Consider the following 24,322-nt stretch of genomic DNA (forward strand, 5'->3'; position numbering starts at 1 on the left):
TTGCTTGTTTTGTAAACTAATCAAGTGTTCAAGGAATGATGGGGATATTCCATTGTTTGCTCTGATTTGACAATCCATTTTGGACAATGAGCGGCCCTTTTGAGCTAGTGAAGATAATTGTGCTACATGAGAGTATGCACAGACAATTATTTTTCTTTTTTTGCATTAAAGCACAATTTTTAATAAAGGAGAGGTTAATGATATAATAATTAGCACTGAAAGTCATCTGACACGATTTGAAAGTAAAATGTTGTGCATTGAAAGTAACCAAAGCTCTTTTTACTTTGAGTGGACATCATTTTCTTTCAAATGAATTTGATATTTTGCTAAATGTACAAAACTTTCTTACAAATTTGACATTCAAAATGCATTTGTAATTAATAAATGCTACTTAGTATGGCTGCTGAGATTCCTGGGCTCAGTCTCAAGGAGAGGAGGAGAATGGGGGATAGAGAAAGAGAGAACAGGCAGGCATCCTAAAGATTTTGATGTGCCAGTGCCTGACTCACCCTGAACATCACTGGTTTCAAGCTTTTAGCAAATTTTCTGAAAAATTAAACAACCATGTGGTCGTAGTCGGCAGGATTTGAACCTGCGCGGGAAGACCCCAATGGATTTCGAGTCCATCGCCTTAACCACTCGGCCACGACTACCTCTCATGCAATGTAATGTTTTCACAAAAGTTTCTCTATGGGTTGAGCTACTTCATTTCAGGCTGTGAGGATGACTGAAGTAATATTGTATCAGAGATGATTTAAATGGGAAGTTAATCCTGACCACAGTGGCCTGCGTTAATGATTTTTAAAATATAACTTGGAGAATGCTTTATACTTGGTATAGTTTTGGGTTTATAAAATGTCAGTACTGACATCTAAGTTTATCAAAAGCGGCATCCTTCGAGCCGGAAATGAAGCAGCGACCTTAGGATTTCTGTACCAATCTCCTTTACAGTCCTCCTCTCTACCAGCTGAGATATCGAAGGATTCCACGATTGTACACCTGTGATATTACGTGCAATTAAAATGATTGAGTGTTAATTTTAAACATTATCAACTTTCCAAGCAAAATGAAAAATGATTTCACTACACAAAAGAGATTCAACTACTTATTCCTGTGTTGCTTTATCACACAAATTGTCATGTTTAATCATTTGGAAAATATCACTAATAGTTTGACTTATATTTGTGCAAATACGATCAACTGGCTGCAGAGCTAGTTTGGAAAGCACTTTCAATAGATTTTTTAGTGTAGCCAAACTTAGATCAAGATTAGAGATGCTTGAGCCTATCAAACCTTCTACACTCTTTTGAATTTTGCTTGTTTTGTAAACTAATCAAGTGTTCAAGGAATGATGGGGATATTCCATTGTTTGCTCTGATTTGACAATCCATTTTGGACAATGAGCGGCCCTTTTGAGCTAGTGAAGATAATTGTGCTACATGAGAGTATGCACAGACAATTATTTTTCTTTTTTTGCATTAAAGCACAATTTTTAATAAAGGAGAGGTTAATGATATAATAATTAGCACTGAAAGTCATCTGACACGATTTGAAAGTAAAATGTTGTGCATTGAAAGTAACCAAAGCTCTTTTTACTTTGAGTGGACATCATTTTCTTTCAAATGAATTTGATATTTTGCTAAATGTACAAAACTTTCTTACAAATTTGACATTCAAAATGCATTTGTAATTAATAAATGCTACTTAGTATGGCTGCTGAGATTCCTGGGCTCAGTCTCAAGGAGAGGAGGAGAATGGGGGATAGAGAAAGAGAGAACAGGCAGGCATCCTAAAGATTTTGATGTGCCAGTGCCTGACTCACCCTGAACATCACTGGTTTCAAGCTTTTAGCAAATTTTCTGAAAAATTAAACAACCATGTGGTCGTAGTCGGCAGGATTTGAAACTGCGCGGGGAGACCCCAATGGATTTCGAGTCCATCACCTTAACCACTCGGCCACGACTACCTCTCATGCAATGTGATGTTTTCACAAAAGTTTCTCTATGGGTTGAGCTACTTCATTTCAGGCTGTGAGGATGACTGAAGTAATATTGTATCAGAGATGATTTAAATGGGAAGTTAATCCTGACCACAGTGGCCTGCGTTAATGATTTTTAAAATATAACTTGGAGAATGCTTTATACTTGGTATAGTTTTGGGTTTATAAAATGTCAGTACTGACATCTAAGTTTATCAAAAGCGTCATCCTTCGAGCCGGAAATGAAGCAGCGACCTTTGGATTTCTGTACCAATCTCCTTTACAGTCCTCCGCTCTACCAGCTGAGATATCGAAGGATTCCACGATTGTACACCTGTGATATTACGTGCAATTAAAATGATTGAGTGTTAATTTTAAACATTATCAACTTTCCAAGCAAAATGAAAAATGATTTGACTACACAAAAGAGATTCAACTACTTATTCCTGTTTTGCTTTATCACACAAATTGTCATGTTTAATCATTTGGAAAATATCACTAATAGTTTGACTTATATTTGTGCAAATACGATCAACTGGCTGCAGAGCTAGTTTGGAAAGCACTTTCAATAGATTTTTTAGTGTAGCCAAACTTACATCAAGATTAGAGATGCTTGAGCCTATCAAACCTTCTACACTCTTTTGAATTTTGCTTGTTTTGTAAACTAATCAAGTGTTCAAGGAATGATGGGGATATTCCATTGTTTGCTCTGATTTGACAATCCATTTTGGACAATGAGCGGCCCTTTTGAGCTAGTGAAGATAATTGTGCTACATGAGAGTATGCACAGACAATTATTTTTCTTTTTTTGCATTAAAGCACAATTTTTAATAAATGAGAGGTTAATGATATAATAATTAGCACTGAAAGTCATCTGACACGATTTGAAAGTAAAATGTTGTGCATTTAAAGTAACCAAAGCTCTTTTTACTTTGAGTGGACATCATTTTCTTTCAAATGAATTTGATATTTTGCTAAATGTACAAAACTTTCTTACAAATTTGACATTCAAAATGCATTTGTAATTAATAAATGCTACTTAGTATGGCTGCTGAGATTCCTGGGCTCAGTCTCAAGGAGAGGAGGAGAATGGGGGATAGAGAAAGAGAGAACAGGCAGGCATCCTAAAGATTTTGATGTGCCAGTGCCTGACTCACCCTGAACATCACTGGTTTCAAGCTTTTAGCAAATTTTCTGAAAAATTAAACAACCATGTGGTCGTAGTCGGCAGGATTTGAACCTGCGCGGGGAGACCCCAATGGATTTCGAGTCCATCGCCTTAACCACTCGGCCACGACTACCTCTCATGCAATGTGATGTTTTCACAAAAGTTTCTCTATGGGTTGAGCTACTTCATTTCAGGCTGTGAGGATGACTGAAGTAATATTGTATCAGAGATGATTTAAATGGGAAGTTAATCCTGACCACAGTGGCCTGCGTTAATGATTTTTAAAATATAACTTGGAGAATGCTTTATACTTGGTATAGTTTTGGGTTTATAAAATGTCAGTACTGACATCTAAGTTTATCAAAAGCGTCATCCTTCGAGCCGGAAATGAAGCAGCGACCTTAGGATTTCTGTACCAATCTCCTTTACAGTCCTCCGCTCTACCAGCTGAGATATCGAAGGATTCCACGATTGTACACCTGTGATATTACGTGCAATTAAAATGATTGAGTGTTAATTTTAAACATTATCAACTTTCCAAGCAAAATGAAAAATGATTTGACTACACAAAAGAGATTCAACTACTTATTCCTGTTTTGCTTTATCACACAAATTGTCATGTTTAATCATTTGGAAAATATCACTAATAGTTTGACTTATATTTGTGCAAATACGATCAACTGGCTGCAGAGCTAGTTTGGAAAGCACTTTCAATAGATTTTTTAGTGTAGCCAAACTTAGATCAAGATTAGAGATGCTTGAGCCTATCAAACCTTCTACACTCTTTTGAATTTTGCTTGTTTTGTAAACTAATCAAGTGTTCAAGGAATGATGGGGATATTCCATTGTTTGCTCTGATTTGACAATCCATTTTGGACAATGAGCGGCCCTTTTGAGCTAGTGAAGATAATTGTGCTACATGAGAGTATGCACAGACAATTATTTTTCTTTTTTTGCATTAAAGCACAATTTTTAATAAAGGAGAGGTTAATGATATAATAATTAGCACTGAAAGTCATCTGACACGATTTGAAAGTAAAATGTTGTGCATTTAAAGTAACCAAAGCTCTTTTTACTTTGAGTGGACATCATTTTCTTTCAAATGAATTTGATATTTTGCTAAATGTACAAAACTTTCTTACAAATTTGACATTCAAAATGCATTTGTAATTAATAAATGCTACTTAGTATGGCTGCTGAGATTCCTGGGCTCAGTCTCAAGGAGAGGAGGAGAATGGGGGATAGCGAAAGAGAGAACAGGCAGGCATCCTAAAGATTTTGATGTGCCAGTGCCTGACTCACCCTGAACATCACTGGTTTCAAGCTTTTAGCAAATTTTCTGAAAAATTAAACAACCATGTGGTCGTAGTCGGCAGGATTTGAACCTGCGCAGGGAGACCCCAATGGATTTCGAGTCCATCGCCTTAACCACTCGGCCACGACTACCTCTCATGCAATGTGATGTTTTCACAAAAGTTTCTCTATGGGTTGAGCTACTTAATTTCAGGCTGTGAGGATGACTGAAGTAATATTGTATCAGAGATGATTTAAATGGGAAGTTAATCCTGACCACAGTGGCCTGCGTTAATGATTTTTAAAATATAACTTGGAGAATGCTTTATACTTGGTATAGTTTTGGGTTTATAAAATGTCAGTACTGACATCTAAGTTTGTCAAAAGCGGCATCCTTCGAGCCGGAAATGAAGCAGCAACCTTAGGATTTCTGTACCAATCTCCTTTACAGTCCTCCGCTCTACCAGCTGAGATATCGAAGGATTCCACGATTGTACACCTGTGATATTACGTGCAATTAAAATGATTGAGTGTTAATTTTAAACATTATCAACTTTCCAAGCAAAATGAAAAATGATTTGACTACACAAAAGAGATTCAACTACTTATTCCTGTGTTGCTTTATCACACAAATTGTCATGTTTAATCATTTGGAAAATATCACTAATAGTTTGACTTATATTTGTGCAAATACGTTCAACTGGCTGCAGAGCTAGTTTGGAAAGCACTTTCAATAGATTTTTTAGTGTAGCCAAACTTACATCAAGATTAGAGATGCTTGAGCCTATCAAACCTTCTACACTCTTTTGAATTTTGCTTGTTTTGTAAACTAATCAAGTGTTCAAGGAATGATGGGGATATTCCATTGTTTGCTCTGATTTGACAATCCATTTTGGACAATGAGCGGCCCTTTTGAGCTAGTGAAGATAATTGTGTTACATGAGAGTATGCACAGACAATTATTTTTCTTTTTTTGCATTAAAGCACAATTTTTAATAAAGGAGAGGTTAATGATATAATAATTAGCACTGAAAGTCATCTGACACGATTTGAAAGTAAAATGTTGTGCATTGAAAGTAACCAAAGCTCTTTTTACTTTGAGTGGACATCATTTTCTTTCAAATGAATTTGATATTTTGCTAAATGTACAAAACTTTCTTACAAATTTGACATTCAAAATGCATTTGTAATTAATAAATGCTACTTAGTATGGCTGCTGAGATTCCTGGGCTCAGTCTCAAGGAGAGGAGGAGAATGGGGGATAGAGAAAGAGAGAACAGGCAGGCATCCTAAAGATTTTGATGTGCCAGTGCCTGACTCACCCTGAACATCACTGGTTTCAAGCTTTTAGCAAATTTTCTGATAAATTAAACAACCATGTGGTCAGAGTCGGCAGGATTTGAACCTGCGCGGGTAGACCCCAATGGATTTCGAGTCCATCACCTTAACCACTCGGCCACGACTACCTCTCATGCAATGTGATGTTTTCACAAAAGTTTCTCTATGGGTTGAGCTACTTAATTTCAGGCTGTGAGGATGACTGAAGTAATATTGTATCAGAGATGATTTAAATGGGAAGTTAATCCTGACCACAGTGGCCTGCGTTAATGATTTTTAAAATATAACTTGGAGAATGCTTTATACTTGGTATAGTTTTGGGTTTATAAAATGTCAGTACTGACATCTAAGTTTATCAAAAGCGGCATCCTTCGAGCCGGAAATGAAGCAGCGACCTTAGGATTTCTGTACCAATCTCCTTTACAGTCCTCCGCTCTACCAGCTGAGATATCGAAGGATTCCACGATTGTACACCTGTGATATTACGTGCAATTAAAATGATTGAGTGTTAATTTTAAACATTATCAACTTTCCAAGCAAAATGAAAAATGATTTCACTACACAAAAGAGATTCAACTACTTATTCCTGTGTTGCTTTATCACACAAATTGTCATGTTTAATCATTTGGAAAATATCACTAATAGTTTGACTTATATTTGTGCAAATACGATCAACTGGCTGCAGAGCTAGTTTGGAAAGCACTTTCAATAGATTTTTTAGTGTAGCCAAACTTACATCAAGATTAGAGATGCTTGAGCCTATCAAACCTTCTACACTCTTTTGAATTTTGCTTGTTTTGTAAACTAATCAAGTGTTCAAGGAATGATGGGGATATTCCATTGTTTGCTCTGATTTGACAATCCATTTTGGACAATGAGCGGCCCTTTTGAGCTAGTGAAGATAATTGTGCTACATGAGAGTATGCACAGACAATTATTTTTCTTTTTTTGCATTAAAGCACAATTTTTAATAAAGGAGAGGTTAATGATATAATAATTAGCACTGAAAGTCATCTGACACGATTTGAAAGTAAAATGTTGTGCATTGAAAGTAACCAAAGCTCTTTTTACTTTGAGTGGACATCATTTTCTTTCAAATGAATTTGATATTTTGCTAAATGTACAAAACTTTCTTACAAATTTGACATTCAAAATGCATTTGTAATTAATAAATGCTACTTAGTATGGCTGCTGAGATTCCTGGGCTCAGTCTCAAGAAGAGGAGGAGAATGGGGGATAGAGAAAGAGAGAACAGGCAGGCATCCTAAAGATTTTGATGTGCCAGTGCCTGACTCACCCTGAACATCACTGGTTTCAAGCTTTTAGCAAATTTTCTGATAAATTAAACAACCATGTGGTCAGAGTCGGCAGGATTTGAACCTGCGCGGGGAGACCCCAATGGATTTCGAGTCCATCACCTTAACCACTCGGCCACGACTACCTCTCATGCAATGTGATGTTTTCACAAAAGTTTCTCTATGGGTTGAGCTACTTAATTTCAGGCTGTGAGGATGACTGAAGTAATATTGTATCAGAGATGATTTAAATGGGAAGTTAATCCTGACCACAGTGGCCTGCGTTAATGATTTTTAAAATATAACTTGGAGAATGCTTTATACTTGGTATAGTTTTGGGTTTATAAAATGTCAGTACTGACATCTAAGTTTATCAAAAGCGGCATCCTTCGAGCCGGAAATGAAGCAGCGACCTTAGGATTTCTGTACCAATCTCCTTTACAGTCCTCCGCTCTACCAGCTGAGATATCGAAGGATTCCACGATTGTACACCTGTGATATTACGTGCAATTAAAATGATTGAGTGTTAATTTTAAACATTATCAACTTTCCAAGCAAAATAAAAAATGATTTCACTACACAAAAGAGATTCAACTACTTATTCCTGTGTTGCTTTATCACACAAATTGTCATGTTTAATCATTTGGAAAATATCACTAATAGTTTGACTTATATTTGTGCAAATACGATCAACTGGCTGCAGAGCTAGTTTGGAAAGCACTTTCAATAGATTTTTTAGTGTAGCCAAACTTACATCAAGATTAGAGATGCTTGAGCCTATCAAACCTTCTACACTCTTTTGAATTTTGCTTGTTTTGTAAACTAATCAAGTGTTCAAGGAATGATGGGGATATTCCATTGTTTGCTCTGATTTGACAATCCATTTTGGACAATGAGCGGCCCTTTTGAGCTAGTGAAGATAATTGTGCTACATGAGAGTATGCACAGACAATTATTTTTCTTTTTTGCATTAAAGCACAATTTTTAATAAAGGAGAGGTTAATGATATAATAATTAGCACTGAAAGTCATCTGACACGATTTGAAAGTAAAATGTTGTGCATTGAAAGTAACCAAAGCTCTTTTTACTTTGAGTGGACATCATTTTCTTTCAAATGAATTTGATATTTTGCTAAATGTACAAAACTTTCTTACAAATTTGACATTCAAAATGCATTTGTAATTAATAAATGCTACTTAGTATGGCTGCTGAGATTCCTGGGCTCAGTCTCAAGGAGAGGAGGAGAATGGGGGATAGAGAAAGAGAGAACAGGCAGGCATCCTAAAGATTTTGATGTGCCAGTGCCTGACTCACCCTGAACATCACTGGTTTCAAGCTTTTAGCAAATTTTCTGAAAAATTAAACAACCATGTGGTCGTAGTCGGCAGGATTTGAACCTGCGCAGGGAGACCCCAATGGATTTCGAGTCCATCGCCTTAACCACTCGGCCACGACTACCTCTCATGCAATGTGATGTTTTCACAAAAGTTTCTCTATGGGTTGAGCTACTTCATTTCAGGCTGTGAGGATGACTGAAGTAATATTGTATCAGAGATGATTTAAATGGGAAGTTAATCCTGACCACAGTGGCCTGCGTTAATGATTTTTAAAATATAACTTGGAGAATGCTTTATACTTGGTATAGTTTTGGGTTTATAAAATGTCAGTACTGACATCTAAGTTTGTCAAAAGAGGCATCCTTCGAGCCGGAAATGAAGCAGCAACCTTAGGATTTCTGTACCAATCTCCTTTACAGTCCTCCGCTCTACCAGCTGAGATATCGAAGGATTCCACGATTGTACACCTGTGATATTACGTGCAATTAAAATGATTGAGTGTTAATTTTAAACATTATCAACTTTCCAAGCAAAATGAAAAATGATTTGACTACACAAAAGAGATTCAACTACTTATTCCTGTGTTGCTTTATCACACAAATTGTCATGTTTAATCATTTGGAAAATATCACTAATAGTTTAACTTATATTTGTGCAAATACGATCAACTGGCTGCAGAGCTAGTTTGGAAAGCACTTTCAATAGATTTTTTAGTGTAGCCAAACTTACATCAAGATTAGAGATGCTTGAGCCTATCAAACCTTCTACACTCTTTTGAATTTTGCTTGTTTTGTAAACTAATCAAGTGTTCAAGGAATGATGGGGATATTCCATTGTTTGCTCTGATTTGACAATCCATTTTGGACAATGAGCGGCCCTTTTGAGCTAGTGAAGATAATTGTGCTACATGAGAGTATGCACAGACAATTATTTTTCTTTTTTTGCATTAAAGCACAATTTTTAATAAAGGAGAGGTTAATGATATAATAATTAGCACTGAAAGTCATCTGACACGATTTGAAAGTAAAATGTTGTGCATTGAAAGTAACCAAAGCTCTTTTTACTTTGAGTGGACATCATTTTCTTTCAAATGAATTTGATATTTTGCTAAATGTACAAAACTTTCTTACAAATTTGACATTCAAAATGCATTTGTAATTAATAAATGCTACTTAGTATGGCTGCTGAGATTCCTGGGCTCAGTCTCAAGGAGAGGAGGAGAATGGGGGATAGAGAAAGAGAGAACAGGCAGGCATCCTAAAGATTTTGATGTGCCAGTGCCTGACTCACCCTGAACATCACTGGTTTCAAGCTTTTAGCAAATTTTCTGAAAAATTAAACAACCATGTGGTCGTAGTCGGCAGGATTTGAACCTGCGCAGGGAGACCCCAATGGATTTCGAGTCCATCGCCTTAACCACTCGGCCACGACTACCTCTCATGCAATGTGATGTTTTCACAAAAGTTTCTCTATGGGTTGAGCTACTTAATTTCAGGCTGTGAGGATGACTGAAGTAATATTGTATCAGAGATGATTTAAATGGGAAGTTAATCCTGACCACAGTGGCCTGCGTTAATGATTTTTAAAATATAACTTGGAGAATGCTTTATACTTGGTATAGTTTTGGGTTTATAAAATGTCAGTACTGACATCTAAGTTTGTCAAAAGCGGCATCCTTCGAGCCGGAAATGAAGCAGCAACCTTAGGATTTCTGTACCAATCTCCTTTACAGTCCTCCGCTCTACCAGCTGAGATATCGAAGGATTCCACGATTGTACACCTGTGATATTACGTGCAATTAAAATGATTGAGTGTTAATTTTAAACATTATCAACTTTCCAAGCAAAATGAAAAATGATTTGACTACACAAAAGAGATTCAACTACTTATTCCTGTGTTGCTTTATCACACAAATTGTCATGTTTAATCATTTGGAAAATATCACTAATAGTTTGACTTATATTTGTGCAAATACGTTCAACTGGCTGCAGAGCTAGTTTGGAAAGCACTTTCAATAGATTTTTTAGTGTAGCCAAACTTACATCAAGATTAGAGATGCTTGAGCCTATCAAACCTTCTACACTCTTTTGAATTTTGCTTGTTTTGTAAACTAATCAAGTGTTCAAGGAATGATGGGGATATTCCATTGTTTGCTCTGATTTGACAATCCATTTTGGACAATGAGTGGCCCTTTTGAGCTGGTGAAGATAATTGTGTTACATGAGAGTATGCACAGACAATTATTTTTCTTTTTTTGCATTAAAGCACAATTTTTAATAAAGGAGAGGTTAATGATATAATAATTAGCACTGAAAGTCATCTGACACGATTTGAAAGTAAAATGTTGTGCATTGAAAGTAACCAAAGCTCTTTTTACTTTGAGTGGACATCATTTTCTTTCAAATGAATTTGATATTTTGCTAAATGTACAAAACTTTCTTACAAATTTGACATTCAAAATGCATTTGTAATTAATAAATGCTACTTAGTATGGCTGCTGAGATTCCTGGGCTCAGTCTCAAGGAGAGGAGGAGAATGGGGGATAGAGAAAGAGAGAACAGGCAGGCATCCTAAAGATTTTGATGTGCCAGTGCCTGACTCACCCTGAACATCACTGGTTTCAAGCTTTTAGCAAATTTTCTGATAAATTAAACAACCATGTGGTCAGAGTCGGCAGGATTTGAACCTGCGCGGGGAGACCCCAATGGATTTCGAGTCCATCACCTTAACCACTCGGCCACGACTACCTCTCATGCAATGTGATGTTTTCACAAAAGTTTCTCTATGGGTTGAGCTACTTAATTTCAGGCTGTGAGGATGACTGAAGTAATATTGTATCAGAGATGATTTAAATGGGAAGTTAATCCTGACCACAGTGGCCTGCGTTAATGATTTTTAAAATATAACTTGGAGAATGCTTTATACTTGGTATAGTTTTGGGTTTATAAAATGTCAGTACTGACATCTAAGTTTATCAAAAGCGGCATCCTTCGAGCCGGAAATGAAGCAGCGACCTTAGGATTTCTGTACCAATCTCCTTTACAGTCCTCCGCTCTACCAGCTGAGATATCGAAGGATTCCACGATTGTACACCTGTGATATTACGTGCAATTAAAATGATTGAGTGTTAATTTTAAACATTATCAACTTTCCAAGCAAAATGAAAAATGATTTGACTACACAAAAGAGATTCAACTACTTATTCCTGTGTTGCTTTATCACACAAATTGTCATGTTTAATCATTTGGAAAATATCACTAATAGTTTGACTTATATTTGTGCAAATACGATCAACTGGCTGCAGAGCTAGTTTGGAAAGCACTTTCAATAGATTTTTTAGTGTAGCCAAACTTACATCAAGATTAGAGATGCTTAAGCCTATCAAACCTTCTACACTCTTTTGAATTTTGCTTGTTTTGTAAACTAATCAAGTGTTCAAGGAATGATGGGGATATTCCATTGTTTGCTCTGATTTGACAATCCATTTTGGACAATGAGCGGCCCTTTTGAGCTAGTGAAGATAATTGTGTTACATGAGAGTATGCACAGACAATTATTTTTCTTTTTTTTGCATTAAAGCACAATTTTTAATAAAGGAGAGGTTAATGATATAATAATTAGCACTGAAAGTCATCTGACATGATTTGAAAGTAAAATGTTGTGCATTGAAAGTAACCAAAGCTCTTTTTACTTTGAGTGGACATCATTTTCTTTCAAATGAATTTGATATTTTGCTAAATGTACAAAACTTTCTTACAAATTTGACATTCAAAATGCATTTGTAATTAATAAATGCTACTTAGTATGGCTGCTGAGATTCCTGGGCTCAGTCTCAAGGAGAGGAGGAGAATGGGGGATAGAGAAAGAGAGAACAGGCAGGCATCCTAAAGATTTTGATGTGCCAGTGCATGACTCACCCTGAACATCACTGGTTTCAAGCTTTTAGCAAATTTTCTGAAAAATTAAACAACCACGTGGTCGTAGTCGGCAGGATTTGAACCTGCGCGGGGAGACCCCAATGGATTTCGAGTCCATCACCTTAACCACTCGGCCACGACTACCTCTCATGCAATGTGATGTTTTCACAAAAGTTTCTCTATGGGTTGAGCTACTTAATTTCAGGCTGTGAGGATGACTGAAGTAATATTGTATCAGAGATGATTTAAATGGGAAGTTAATCCTGACCACAGTGGCCTGCGTTAATGATTTTTAAAATATAACTTGGAGAATGCTTTATACTTGGTATAGTTTTGGGTTTATAAAATGTCAGTACTGACATCTAAGTTTATCAAAAGCGGCATCCTTCGAGCCGGAAATGAAGCAGCGACCTTAGGATTTCTGTACCAATCTCCTTTACAGTCCTCCTCTCTACCAGCTGAGATATCGAAGGATTCCACGATTGTACACCTGTGATATTACGTGCAATTAAAATGATTGAGTGTTAATTTTAAACATTATCAACTTTCCAAGCAAAATGAACAATGATTTCACTACACAAAAGAGATTCAACTACTTATTCCTGTGTTGCTTTATCACACAAATTGTCATGTTTAATCATTTGGAAAATATCACTAATAGTTTGACTTATATTTGTGCAAATACGATCAACTGGCTGCAGAGCTAGTTTGGAAAGCACTTTCAATAGATTTTTTAGTGTAGCCAAACTTAGATCAAGATTAGAGATGCTTGAGCCTATCAAACCTTCTACACTCTTTTGAATTTTGCTTGTTTTGTAAACTAATCAAGTGTTCAAGGAATGATGGGGATATTCCATTGTTTGCTCTGATTTGACAATCCATTTTGGACAATGAGCGGCCCTTTTGAGCTAGTGAAGATAATTGTGCTACATGAGAGTATGCACAGACAATTATTTTTCTTTTTTTGCATTAAAGCACAATTTTTAATAAAGGAGAGGTTAATGATATAATAATTAGCACTGAAAGTCATCTGACACGATTTGAAAGTAAAATGTTGTGCATTGAAAGTAACCAAAGCTCTTTTTACTTTGAGTGGACATCATTTTCTTTCAAATGAATTTGATATTTTGCTAAATGTACAAATCTTTCTTACAAATTTGAAATTCAAAATGTATTTGTAATTAATAAATGCTACTTAGTATGGCTGCTGAGATTCCTGGGCTCAGTCTCAAGGAGAGGAGGAGAATGGGGGATAGAGAAAGAGAGAACAGGCAGGCATCCTAAAGATTTTGATGTGCCAGTGCCTGACTCACCCTGAACATCACTGGTTTCAAGCTTTTAGCAAATTTTCTGAAAAATTAAACAACCATGTGGTCGTAGTCGGCAGGATTTGAACCTGCGCAGGGAGACCCCAATGGATTTCGAGTCCATCGCCTTAACCACTCGGCCACGACTACCTCTCATGCAATGTGATGTTTTCACAAAAGTTTCTCTATGGGTTGAGCTACTTAATTTCAGGCTGTGAGGATGACTGAAGTAATATTGTATCAGAGATGATTTAAATGGGAAGTTAATCCTGACCACAGTGGCCTGCGTTAATGATTTTTAAAATATAACTTGGAGAATGCTTTATACTTGGTATAGTTTTGGGTTTATAAAATGTCAGTACTGACATCTAAGTTTGTCAAAAGCGGCATCCTTCGAGCCGGAAATGAAGCAGCAACCTTAGGATTTCTGTACCAATCTCCTTTACAGTCCTCCGCTCTACCAGCTGAGATATCGAAGGATTCCACGATTGTACACCTGTGATATTACGTGCAATTAAAATGATTGAGTGTTAATTTTAAACATTATCAACTTTCCAAGCAAAATGAAAAATGATTTGACTACACAAAAGAGATTCAACTACTTATTCCTGTGTTGCTTTATCACACAAATTGTCATGTTTAATCATTTGGAAAATATCACTAATAGTTTGACTTATATTTGTGCAAATACGTTCAACTGGCTGCAGAGCTAGTTTGGAAAGCACTTTCAATAGATTTTTTAGTGTAGCCAAACTTACATCAAGATTAGAGATGCTTGAGCCTATCAAACCTTCTACACTCTTTTGAATTTTGCTTGTTTTGTAAACTAATCAAGTGTTCAAGGAATGATGGGGATATTCCATTGTTTGCTCTGATTTGACAATCCATTTTGGACAATGAGCGGCCCTTTTGAGCTAGTGAAGATAATTGTGTTACATGAGAGTATGCACAGACAATTATTTTTCTTTTTTTGCATTAAAGCACAATTTTTAATAAAGGAGAGGTTAATGATATAATAATTAGCACTGAAAGTCATCTGACATGATTTGAAAGTAAAATGTTGTGCATTGAAAGTAACCAAAGCTCTTTTTACTTTGAGTGGACATCATTTTCTTTCAAATGAATTTGATATTTTGCTAAATGTACAAAACTTTCTTACAAATTTGACATTCAAAATGCATTTGTAATTAATAAATGCTACTTAGTATGGCTGCTGAGATTCCTGGGCTCAGTCTCAAGGAGAGGAGGAGAATGGGGGATAGAGAAAGAGAGAACAGGCAGGCATCCTAAAGATTTTGATGTGCCAGTGCCTGACTCACCCTGAACATCACTGGTTTCAAGCTTTTAGCAAATTTTCTGAAAAATTAAACAACCATGTGGTCGTAGTCGGCAGGATTTGAACCTGCGCGGGGAGACCCCAATGGATTTCGAGTCCATCGCCTTAACCACTCGGCCACGACTACCTCTCATGCCATTGTGATGTTTTCACAAAAGTTTCTCTATGGGTTGAGCTACTTCATTTCAGGCTGTGAGGATGACTGAAGTAATATTGTATCAGAGATGATTTAAATGGGAAGTTAATCCTGACCACAGTGACCTGCGTTAATGATTTTTAAAATATAACTTGGAGAATGCTTTATACTTGGTATAGTTTTGGGTTTATAAAATGTCAGTACTGACATCTAAGTTTATCAAAAGCGTCATCCTTCGAGCCGGAAATGAAGCTGCGACCTTAGGATTTCTGTACCAATCTCCTTTACAGTCCTCCTCTCTACCAGCTGAGATATCGAAGGATTCCACGATTGTACACCTGTGATATTACGTGCAATTAAAATGATTGAGTGTTAATTTTAAACATTATCAACTTTCCAAGCAAAATGAAAAATGATTTCACTACACAAAAGAGATTCAACTACTTATTCCTGTGTTGCTTTATCACACAAATTGTCATGTTTAATCATTTGGAAAATATCACTAATAGTTTGACTTATATTTGTGCAAATACGATCAACTGGCTGCAGAGCTAGTTTGGAAAGCACTTTCAATAGATTTTTTAGTGTAGCCAAACTTACATCAAGATTAGAGATGCTTGAGCCTATCAAACCTTCTACACTCTTTTGAATTTTGCTTGTTTTGTAAACTAATCAAGTGTTCAAGGAATGATGGGGATATTCCATTGTTTGCTCTGATTTGACAATCCATTTTGGACAATGAGCGGCCCTTTTGAGCTAGTGAAGATAATTGTGCTACATGAGAGTATGCACAGACAATTATTTTTCTTTTTTTGCATTAAAGCACAATTTTTAATAAAGGAGAGGTTAATGATATAATAATTAGCACTGAAAGTCATCTGACACGATTTGAAAGTAAAATGTTGTGCATTGAAAATAACCAAAGCTCTTTTTACTTTGAGTGGACATCATTTTCTTTCAAATGAATTTGATATTTTGCTAAATGTACAAAACTTTCTTACAAATTTGACATTCAAGATGCATTTGTAATTAATAAATGCTACTTAGTATGGCTGCTGAGATTCCTGGGCTCAGTCTCAAGGAGAGGAGGAGAATGGGGGATAGAGAAAGAGAGAACAGGCAGGCATCCTAAAGATTTTGATGTGCCAGTGCCTGACTCACCCTGAACATCACTGGTTTCAAGCTTTTAGCAAATTTTCTGAAAAATTAAACAACCATGTGGTCGTAGTCGGCAGGATTTGAACCTGCGCGGGGAGACCCCAATGGATTTCGAGTCCATCGCCTTAACCACTCGGCCACGACTACCTCTCATGCAATGTGATGTTTTCACAAAAGTTTCTCTATGGGTTGAGCTACTTCATTTCAGGCTGTGAGGATGACTGAAGTAATATTGTATCAGAGATGATTTAAATGGGAAGTTAATCCTGACCACAGTGGCCTGCGTTAATGATTTTTAAAATATAACTTGGAGAATGCTTTATACTTGGTATAGTTTTGGGTTTATAAAATGTCAGTTCTGACATCTAAGTTTATCAAAAGCGGCATCCTTCGAGCCGGAAATGAAGCAGCGACCTTAGGATTTCTGTACCAATCTCCTTTACAGTCCTCCTCTCTACCAGCTGAGATATCGAAGGATTCCACGATTGTACACCTGTGATATTACGTGCAATTAAAATGATTGAGTGTTAATTTTAAACATTATCAACTTTCCAAGCAAAATGAAAAATGATTTCACTACACAAAAGAGATTCAACTACTTATTCCTGTGTTGCTTTATCACACAAATTGTCATGTTTAATCATTTGGAAAATATCACTAATAGTTTGACTTATATTTGTGCAAATACGATCAACTGGCTGCAGAGCTAGTTTGGAAAGCACTTTCAATAGATTTTTTAGTGTAGCCAAACTTACATCAAGATTAGAGATGCTTGAGCCTATCAAACCTTCTACACTCTTTTGAATTTTGCTTGTTTTGTAAACTAATCAAGTGTTCAAGGAATGATGGGGATATTCCATTGTTTGCTCTGATTTGACAATCCATTTTGGACAATGAGCGGCCCTTTTGAGCTAGTGAAGATAATTGTGCTACATGAGAGTATGCACAGACAATTATTTTTCTTTTTTTGCATTAAAGCACAATTTTTAATAAAGGAGAGGTTAATGATATAATAATTAGCACTGAAAGTCATCTGACACGATTTGAAAGTAAAATGTTGTGCATTGAAAATAACCAAAGCTCTTTTTACTTTGAGTGGACATCATTTTCTTTCAAATGAATTTGATATTTTGCTAAATGTACAAAACTTTCTTACAAATTTGACATTCAAGATGCATTTGTAATTAATAAATGCTACTTAGTATGGCTGCTGAGATTCCTGGGCTCAGTCTCAAGGAGAGGAGGAGAATGGGGGATAGAGAAAGAGAGAACAGGCAGGCATCCTAAAGATTTTGATGTGCCAGTGCCTGACTCACCCTGAACATCACTGGTTTCAAGCTTTTAGCAAATTTTCTGAAAAATTAAACAACCATGTGGTCGTAGTCGGCAGGATTTGAACCTGCGCGGGGAGACCCCAATGGATTTCGAGTCCATCGCCTTAACCACTCGGCCACGACTACCTCTCATGCAATGTGATGTTTTCACAAAAGTTTCTCTATGGGTTGAGCTACTTCATTTCAGGCTGTGAGGATGACTGAAGTAATATTGTATCAGAGATGATTTAAATGGGAAGTTAATCCTGACCACAGTGGCCTGCGTTAATGATTTTTAAAATATAACTTGGAGAATGCTTTATACTTGGTATAGTTTTGGGTTTATAAAATGTCAGTACTGACATCTAAGTTTATCAAAAGCGGCATCCTTCGAGCCGGAAATGAAGCAGCGACCTTAGGATTTCTGTACCAATCTCCTTTACAGTCCTCCTCTCTACCAGCTGAGATATCGAAGGATTCCACGATTGTACACCTGTGATATTACGTGCAATTAAAATGATTGAGTGTTAATTTTAAACATTATCAACTTTCCAAGCAAAATGAAAAATGATTTCACTACACAAAAGAGATTCAACTACTTATTCCTGTGTTGCTTTATCACACAAATTGTCATGTTTAATCATTTGGAAAATATCACTAATAGTTTGACTTATATTTGTGCAAATACGATCAACTGGCTGCAGAGCTAGTTTGGAAAGCACTTTCAATAGATTTTTTAGTGTAGCCAAACTTAGATCAAGATTAGAGATGCTTGAGCCTATCAAACCTTCTACACTCTTTTGAATTTTGCTTGTTTTGTAAACTAATCAAGTGTTCAAGGAATGATGGGGATATTCCATTGTTTGCTCTGATTTGACAATCCATTTTGGACAATGAGCGGCCCTTTTGAGCTAGTGAAGATAATTGTGCTACATGAGAGTATGCACAGACAATTATTTTTCTTTTTTTGCATTAAAGCACAATTTTTAATAAAGGAGAGGTTAATGATATAATAATTAGCACTGAAAGTCATCTGACACGATTTGAAAGTAAAATGTTGTGCATTGAAAATAACCAAAGCTCTTTTTACTTTGAGTGGACATCATTTTCTTTCAAATGAATTTGATATTTTGCTAAATGTACAAAACTTTCTTACAAATTTGACATTCAAGATGCATTTGTAATTAATAAATGCTACTTAGTATGGCTGCTGAGATTCCTGGGCTCAGTCTCAAGGAGAGGAGGAGAATGGGGGATAGAGAAAGAGAGAACAGGCAGGCATCCTAAAGATTTTGATGTGCCAGTGCCTGACTCACCCTGAACATCACTGGTTTCAAGCTTTTAGCAAATTTTCTGAAAAATTAAACAACCATGTGGTCGTAGTCGGCAGGATTTGAACCTGCGCGGGGAGACCCCAATGGATTTCGAGTCCATCGCCTTAACCACTCGGCCACGACTACCTCTCATGCAATGTGATGTTTTCACAAAAGTTTCTCTATGGGTTGAGCTACTTCATTTCAGGCTGTGAGGATGACTGAAGTAATATTGTATCAGAGATGATTTAAATGGGAAGTTAATCCTGACCACAGTGGCCTGCGTTAATGATTTTTAAAATATAACTTGGAGAATGCTTTATACTTGGTATAGTTTTGGGTTTATAAAATGTCAGTACTGACATCTAAGTTTATCAAAAGCGGCATCCTTCGAGCCGGAAATGAAGCAGCGACCTTAGGATTTCTGTACCAATCTCCTTTACAGTCCTCCTCTCTACCTGCTGAGATATCGAAGGATTCCACGATTGTACACCTGTGATATTACGTGCAATTAAAATGATTGAGTGTTAATTTTAAACATTATCAACTTTCCAAGCAAAATGAAAAATGATTTCACTACACAAAAGAGATTCAACTACTTATTCCTGTGTTGCTTTATCACACAAATTGTCATGTTTAATCATTTGGAAAATATCACTAATAGTTTGACTTATATTTGTGCAAATACGATCAACTGGCTGCAGAGCTAGTTTGGAAAGCACTTTCAATAGATTTTTTAGTGTAGCCAAACTTAGATCAAGATTAGAGATGCTTGAGCCTATCAAACCTTCTACACTCTTTTGAATTTTGCTTGTTTTGTAAACTAATCAAGTGTTCAAGGAATGATGGGGATATTCCATTGTTTGCTCTGATTTGACAATCCATTTTGGACAATGAGCGGCCCTTTTGAGCTAGTGAAGATAATTGTGCTACATGAGAGTATGCACAGACAATTATTTTTCTTTTTTTGCATTAAAGCACAATTTTTAATAAAGGAGTGGTTAATGATATAATAATTAGCACTGAAAGTCATCTGACACGATTTGAAAGTAAAATGTTGTGCATTGAAAGTAACCAAAGCTCTTTTTACTTTGAGTGGACATCATTTTCTTTCAAATGAATTTGATATTTTGCTAAATGTACAAAACTTTCTTACAAATTTGACATTCAAAATGCATTTGTAATTAATAAATGCTACTTAGTATGGCTGCTGAGATTCCTGGGCTCAGTCTCAAGGAGAGGAGGAGAATGGGGGATAGAGAAAGAGAGAACAGGCAGGCATCCTAAAGATTTTGATGTGCCAGTGCCTGACTCACCCTGAACATCACTGGTTTCAAGCTTTTAGCAAATTTTCTGAAAAATTAAACAACCATGTGGTCGTAGTCGGCAGGATTTGAACCTGCGCAGGGAGACCCCAATGGATTTCGAGTCCATCGCCTTTACCACTCGGCCACGACTACCTCTCATGCAATGTGATGTTTTCACAAAAGTTTCTCTATGGGTTGAGCTACTTAATTTCAGGCTGTGAGGATGACTGAAGTAATATTGTATCAGAGATGATTTAAATGGGAAGTTAATCCTGACCACAGTGGCCTGCGTTAATGATTTTTAAAATATAACTTGGAGAATGCTTTATACTTGGTATAGTTTTGGGTTTATAAAATGTCAGTACTGACATCTAAGTTTGTCAAAAGCGGCATCCTTCGAGCCGGAAATGAAGCAGCAACCTTAGGATTTCTGTACCAATCTCCTTTACAGTCCTCCGCTCTACCAGCTGAGATATCGAAGGATTCCACGATTGTACACCTGTGATATTACGTGCAATTAAAATGATTGAGTGTTAATTTTAAACATTATCAACTTTCCAAGCAAAATGAAAAATGATTTCACTACACAAAAGAGATTCAACTACTTATTCCTGTGTTGCTTTATCACACAAATTGTCATGTTTAATCATTTGGAAAATATCACTAATAGTTTGACTTATATTTGTGCAAATACGATCAACTGGCTGCAGAGCTAGTTTGGAAAGCACTTTCAATAGATTTTTTAGTGTAGCCAAACTTAGATCAAGATTAGAGATGCTTGAGCCTATCAAACCTTCTACACTCTTTTGAATTTTGCTTGTTTTGTAAACTAATCAAGTGTTCAAGGAATGATGGGGATATTCCATTGTTTGCTCTGATTTGACAATCCATTTTGGACAATGAGCGGCCCTTTTGAGCTAGTGAAGATAATTGTGCTACATGAGAGTATGCACAGACAATTATTTTTCTTTTTTTGCATTAAAGCACAATTTTTAATAAAGGAGAGGTTAATGATATAATAATTAGCACTGAAAGTCATCTGACACGATTTGAAAGTAAAATGTTGTGCATTGAAAGTAACCAAAGCTCTTTTTACTTTGAGTGGACATCATTTTCTTTCAAATGAATTTGATATTTTGCTAAATGTACAAATCTTTCTTACAAATTTGAAATTCAAAATGTATTTGTAATTAATAAATGCTACTTAGTATGGCTGCTGAGATTCCTGGGCTCAGTCTCAAGGAGAGGAGGAGAATGGGGGATAGAGAAAGAGAGAACAGGCAGGCATCCTAAAGATTTTGATGTGCCAGTGCCTGACTCACCCTGAACATCACTGGTTTCAAGCTTTTAGCAAATTTTCTGAAAAATTAAACAACCATGTGGTCGTAGTCGGCAGGATTTGAACCTGCGCAGGGAGACCCCAATAGATTTCGAGTCCATCGCCTTAACCACTCAGCCACGACTACCTCTCATGCAATGTGATGTTTTCACAAAAGTTTCTCTATGGGTTGAGCTACTTAATTTCAGGCTGTGAGGATGACTGAAGTAATATTGTATCAGAGATGATTTAAATGGGAAGTTAATCCTGACCACAGTGGCCTGCGTTAATGATTTTTAAAATATAACTTGGAGAATGCTTTATACTTGGTATAGTTTTGGGTTTATAAAATGTCAGTACTGACATCTAAGTTTGTCAAAAGCGGCATCCTTCGAGCCGGAAATGAAGCAGCAACCTTAGGATTTCTGTACCAATCTCCTTTACAGTCCTCCGCTCTACCAGCTGAGATATCGAAGGATTCCACGATTGTACACCTGTGATATTACGTGCAATTAAAATGATTGAGTGTTAATTTTAAACATTATCAACTTTCCAAGCAAAATGAAAAATGATTTCACTACACAAAAGAGATTCAACTACTTATTCCTGTGTTGCTTTATCACACAAATTGTCATGTTTAATCATTTGGAAAATATCACTAATAGTTTGACTTATATTTGTGCAAATACGTTCAACTGGCTGCAGAGCTAGTTTGGAAAGCACTTTCAATAGATTTTTTAGTGTAGCCAAACTTACATCAAGATTAGAGATGCTTGAGCCTATCAAACCTTCTACACTCTTTTGAATTTTGCTTGTTTTGTAAACTAATCAAGTGTTCAAGGAATGATGGGGATATTCCATTGTTTGCTCTGATTTGACAATCCATTTTGGACAATGAGCGGCCCTTTTGAGCTAGTGAAGATAATTGTGTTACATGAGAGTATGCACAGACAATTATTTTTCTTTTTTTGCATTAAAGCACAATTTTTAATAAAGGAGAGGTTAATGATATAATAATTAGCACTGAAAGTCATCTGACATGATTTGAAAGTAAAATGTTGTGCATTGAAAGTAACCAAAGCTCTTTTTACTTTGAGTGGACATCATTTTCTTTCAAATGAATTTGATATTTTGCTAAATGTACAAAACTTTCTTACAAATTTGACATTCAAAATGCATTTGTAATTAATAAATGCTACTTAGTATGGCTGCTGAGATTCCTGGGCTCAGTCTCAAGGAGAGGAGGAGAATGGGGGATAGAGAAAGAGAGAACAGGCAGGCATCCTAAAGATTTTGATGTGCCAGTGCCTGACTCACCCTGAACATCACTGGTTTCAAGCTTTTAGCAAATTTTCTGAAAAATTAAACAACCATGTGGTCGTAGTCGGCAGGATTTGAACCTGCGCGGGGAGACCCCAATGGATTTCGAGTCCATCGCCTTAACCACTCGGCCACGACTACCTCTCATGCCAATGTGATGTTTTCACAAAAGTTTCTCTATGGGTTGAGCTACTTCATTTCAGGCTGTGAGGATGACTGAAGTAATATTGTATCAGAGATGATTTAAATGGGAAGTTAATCCTGACCACAGTGACCTGCGTTAATGATTTTTAAAATATAACTTGGAGAATGCTTTATACTTGGTATAGTTTTGGGTTTATAAAATGTCAGTACTGACATCTAAGTTTATCAAAAGCGTCATCCTTCGAGCCGGAAATGAAGCTGCGACCTTAGGATTTCTGTACCAATCTCCTTTACAGTCCTCCTCTCTACCAGCTGAGATATCGAAGGATTCCACGATTGTACACCTGTGATATTACGTGCAATTAAAATGATTGAGTGTTAATTTTAAACATTATCAACTTTCCAAGCAAAATGAAAAATGATTTCACTACACAAAAGAGATTCAACTACTTATTCCTGTGTTGCTTTATCACACAAATTGTCATGTTTAATCATTTGGAAAATATCACTAATAGTTTGACTTATATTTGTGCAAATACGATCAACTGGCTGCAGAGCTAGTTTGGAAAGCACTTTCAATAGATTTTTTAGTGTAGCCAAACTTACATCAAGATTAGAGATGCTTGAGCCTATCAAACCTTCTACACTCTTTTGAATTTTGCTTGTTTTGTAAACTAATCAAGTGTTCAAGGAATGATGGGGATATTCCATTGTTTGCTCTGATTTGACAATCCATTTTGGACAATGAGCGGCCCTTTTGAGCTAGTGAAGATAATTGTGCTACATGAGAGTATGCACAGACAATTATTTTTCTTTTTTTGCATTAAAGCACAATTTTTAATAAAGGAGAGGTTAATGATATAATAATTAGCACTGAAAGTCATCTGACACGATTTGAAAGTAAAATGTTGTGCATTGAAAATAACCAAAGCTCTTTTTACTTTGAGTGGACATCATTTTCTTTCAAATGAATTTGATATTTTGCTAAATGTACAAAACTTTCTTACAAATTTGACATTCAAGATGCATTTGTAATTAATAAATGCTACTTAGTATGGCTGCTGAGATTCCTGGGCTCAGTCTCAAGGAGAGGAGGAGAATGGGGGATAGAGAAAGAGAGAACAGGCAGGCATCCTAAAGATTTTGATGTGCCAGTGCCTGACTCACCCTGAACATCACTGGTTTCAAGCTTTTAGCAAATTTTCTGAAAAATTAAACAACCATGTGGTCGTAGTCGGCAGGATTTGAACCTGCGCGGGGAGACCCCAATGGATTTCGAGTCCATCGCCTTAACCACTCGGCCACGACTACCTCTCATGCAATGTGATGTTTTCACAAAAGTTT

The 24,322-nt window shown here is 36.3% G+C and overlaps 19 non-coding genes across 19 annotated transcripts; all 19 read right to left on the reverse strand.

Annotated features, from left to right (window-relative positions):
* Nucleotides 1-571: 571 nt before the first annotated feature.
* On the reverse strand, nucleotides 572-653 carry TRNAS-CGA (transfer RNA serine (anticodon CGA)). The gene has a single exon. It is a non-coding gene; the product is annotated as a tRNA-Ser (tRNA).
* Nucleotides 654-1,884: 1,231 nt separating this feature from the next.
* Nucleotides 1,885-1,966, reverse strand: TRNAS-CGA (transfer RNA serine (anticodon CGA)). Its single transcript has one exon. It is a non-coding gene; the product is annotated as a tRNA-Ser (tRNA).
* A 1,231-nt stretch (nucleotides 1,967-3,197) lies between these two features.
* On the reverse strand, nucleotides 3,198-3,279 carry TRNAS-CGA (transfer RNA serine (anticodon CGA)). Its single transcript has one exon. It is a non-coding gene; the product is annotated as a tRNA-Ser (tRNA).
* A 1,231-nt stretch (nucleotides 3,280-4,510) lies between these two features.
* TRNAS-CGA (transfer RNA serine (anticodon CGA)) lies at nucleotides 4,511-4,592 on the reverse strand. Its single transcript has one exon. It is a non-coding gene; the product is annotated as a tRNA-Ser (tRNA).
* A 1,225-nt stretch (nucleotides 4,593-5,817) lies between these two features.
* On the reverse strand, nucleotides 5,818-5,905 carry TRNAS-CGA (transfer RNA serine (anticodon CGA)). Its single transcript has one exon. It is a non-coding gene; the product is annotated as a tRNA-Ser (tRNA).
* A 1,225-nt stretch (nucleotides 5,906-7,130) lies between these two features.
* Nucleotides 7,131-7,218, reverse strand: TRNAS-CGA (transfer RNA serine (anticodon CGA)). The gene has a single exon. It is a non-coding gene; the product is annotated as a tRNA-Ser (tRNA).
* A 1,230-nt stretch (nucleotides 7,219-8,448) lies between these two features.
* TRNAS-CGA (transfer RNA serine (anticodon CGA)) lies at nucleotides 8,449-8,530 on the reverse strand. The gene has a single exon. It is a non-coding gene; the product is annotated as a tRNA-Ser (tRNA).
* A 1,231-nt stretch (nucleotides 8,531-9,761) lies between these two features.
* Nucleotides 9,762-9,843, reverse strand: TRNAS-CGA (transfer RNA serine (anticodon CGA)). Its single transcript has one exon. It is a non-coding gene; the product is annotated as a tRNA-Ser (tRNA).
* A 1,225-nt stretch (nucleotides 9,844-11,068) lies between these two features.
* On the reverse strand, nucleotides 11,069-11,156 carry TRNAS-CGA (transfer RNA serine (anticodon CGA)). Its single transcript has one exon. It is a non-coding gene; the product is annotated as a tRNA-Ser (tRNA).
* A 1,232-nt stretch (nucleotides 11,157-12,388) lies between these two features.
* TRNAS-CGA (transfer RNA serine (anticodon CGA)) lies at nucleotides 12,389-12,470 on the reverse strand. Its single transcript has one exon. It is a non-coding gene; the product is annotated as a tRNA-Ser (tRNA).
* A 1,231-nt stretch (nucleotides 12,471-13,701) lies between these two features.
* Nucleotides 13,702-13,783, reverse strand: TRNAS-CGA (transfer RNA serine (anticodon CGA)). The gene has a single exon. It is a non-coding gene; the product is annotated as a tRNA-Ser (tRNA).
* Nucleotides 13,784-15,014: 1,231 nt separating this feature from the next.
* On the reverse strand, nucleotides 15,015-15,096 carry TRNAS-CGA (transfer RNA serine (anticodon CGA)). The gene has a single exon. It is a non-coding gene; the product is annotated as a tRNA-Ser (tRNA).
* Nucleotides 15,097-16,328: 1,232 nt separating this feature from the next.
* On the reverse strand, nucleotides 16,329-16,410 carry TRNAS-CGA (transfer RNA serine (anticodon CGA)). Its single transcript has one exon. It is a non-coding gene; the product is annotated as a tRNA-Ser (tRNA).
* A 1,231-nt stretch (nucleotides 16,411-17,641) lies between these two features.
* TRNAS-CGA (transfer RNA serine (anticodon CGA)) lies at nucleotides 17,642-17,723 on the reverse strand. The gene has a single exon. It is a non-coding gene; the product is annotated as a tRNA-Ser (tRNA).
* A 1,231-nt stretch (nucleotides 17,724-18,954) lies between these two features.
* TRNAS-CGA (transfer RNA serine (anticodon CGA)) lies at nucleotides 18,955-19,036 on the reverse strand. Its single transcript has one exon. It is a non-coding gene; the product is annotated as a tRNA-Ser (tRNA).
* A 1,231-nt stretch (nucleotides 19,037-20,267) lies between these two features.
* TRNAS-CGA (transfer RNA serine (anticodon CGA)) lies at nucleotides 20,268-20,349 on the reverse strand. The gene has a single exon. It is a non-coding gene; the product is annotated as a tRNA-Ser (tRNA).
* A 1,231-nt stretch (nucleotides 20,350-21,580) lies between these two features.
* On the reverse strand, nucleotides 21,581-21,662 carry TRNAS-CGA (transfer RNA serine (anticodon CGA)). Its single transcript has one exon. It is a non-coding gene; the product is annotated as a tRNA-Ser (tRNA).
* Nucleotides 21,663-22,893: 1,231 nt separating this feature from the next.
* TRNAS-CGA (transfer RNA serine (anticodon CGA)) lies at nucleotides 22,894-22,975 on the reverse strand. Its single transcript has one exon. It is a non-coding gene; the product is annotated as a tRNA-Ser (tRNA).
* Nucleotides 22,976-24,207: 1,232 nt separating this feature from the next.
* TRNAS-CGA (transfer RNA serine (anticodon CGA)) lies at nucleotides 24,208-24,289 on the reverse strand. The gene has a single exon. It is a non-coding gene; the product is annotated as a tRNA-Ser (tRNA).
* Between the last annotated feature and the right edge of the window lie 33 nt (nucleotides 24,290-24,322).

Source organism: Pseudophryne corroboree, chromosome 4 (assembly GCF_028390025.1).
Source record: "Pseudophryne corroboree isolate aPseCor3 chromosome 4, aPseCor3.hap2, whole genome shotgun sequence".
NCBI lineage: Eukaryota > Metazoa > Chordata > Amphibia > Anura > Myobatrachidae > Pseudophryne > Pseudophryne corroboree.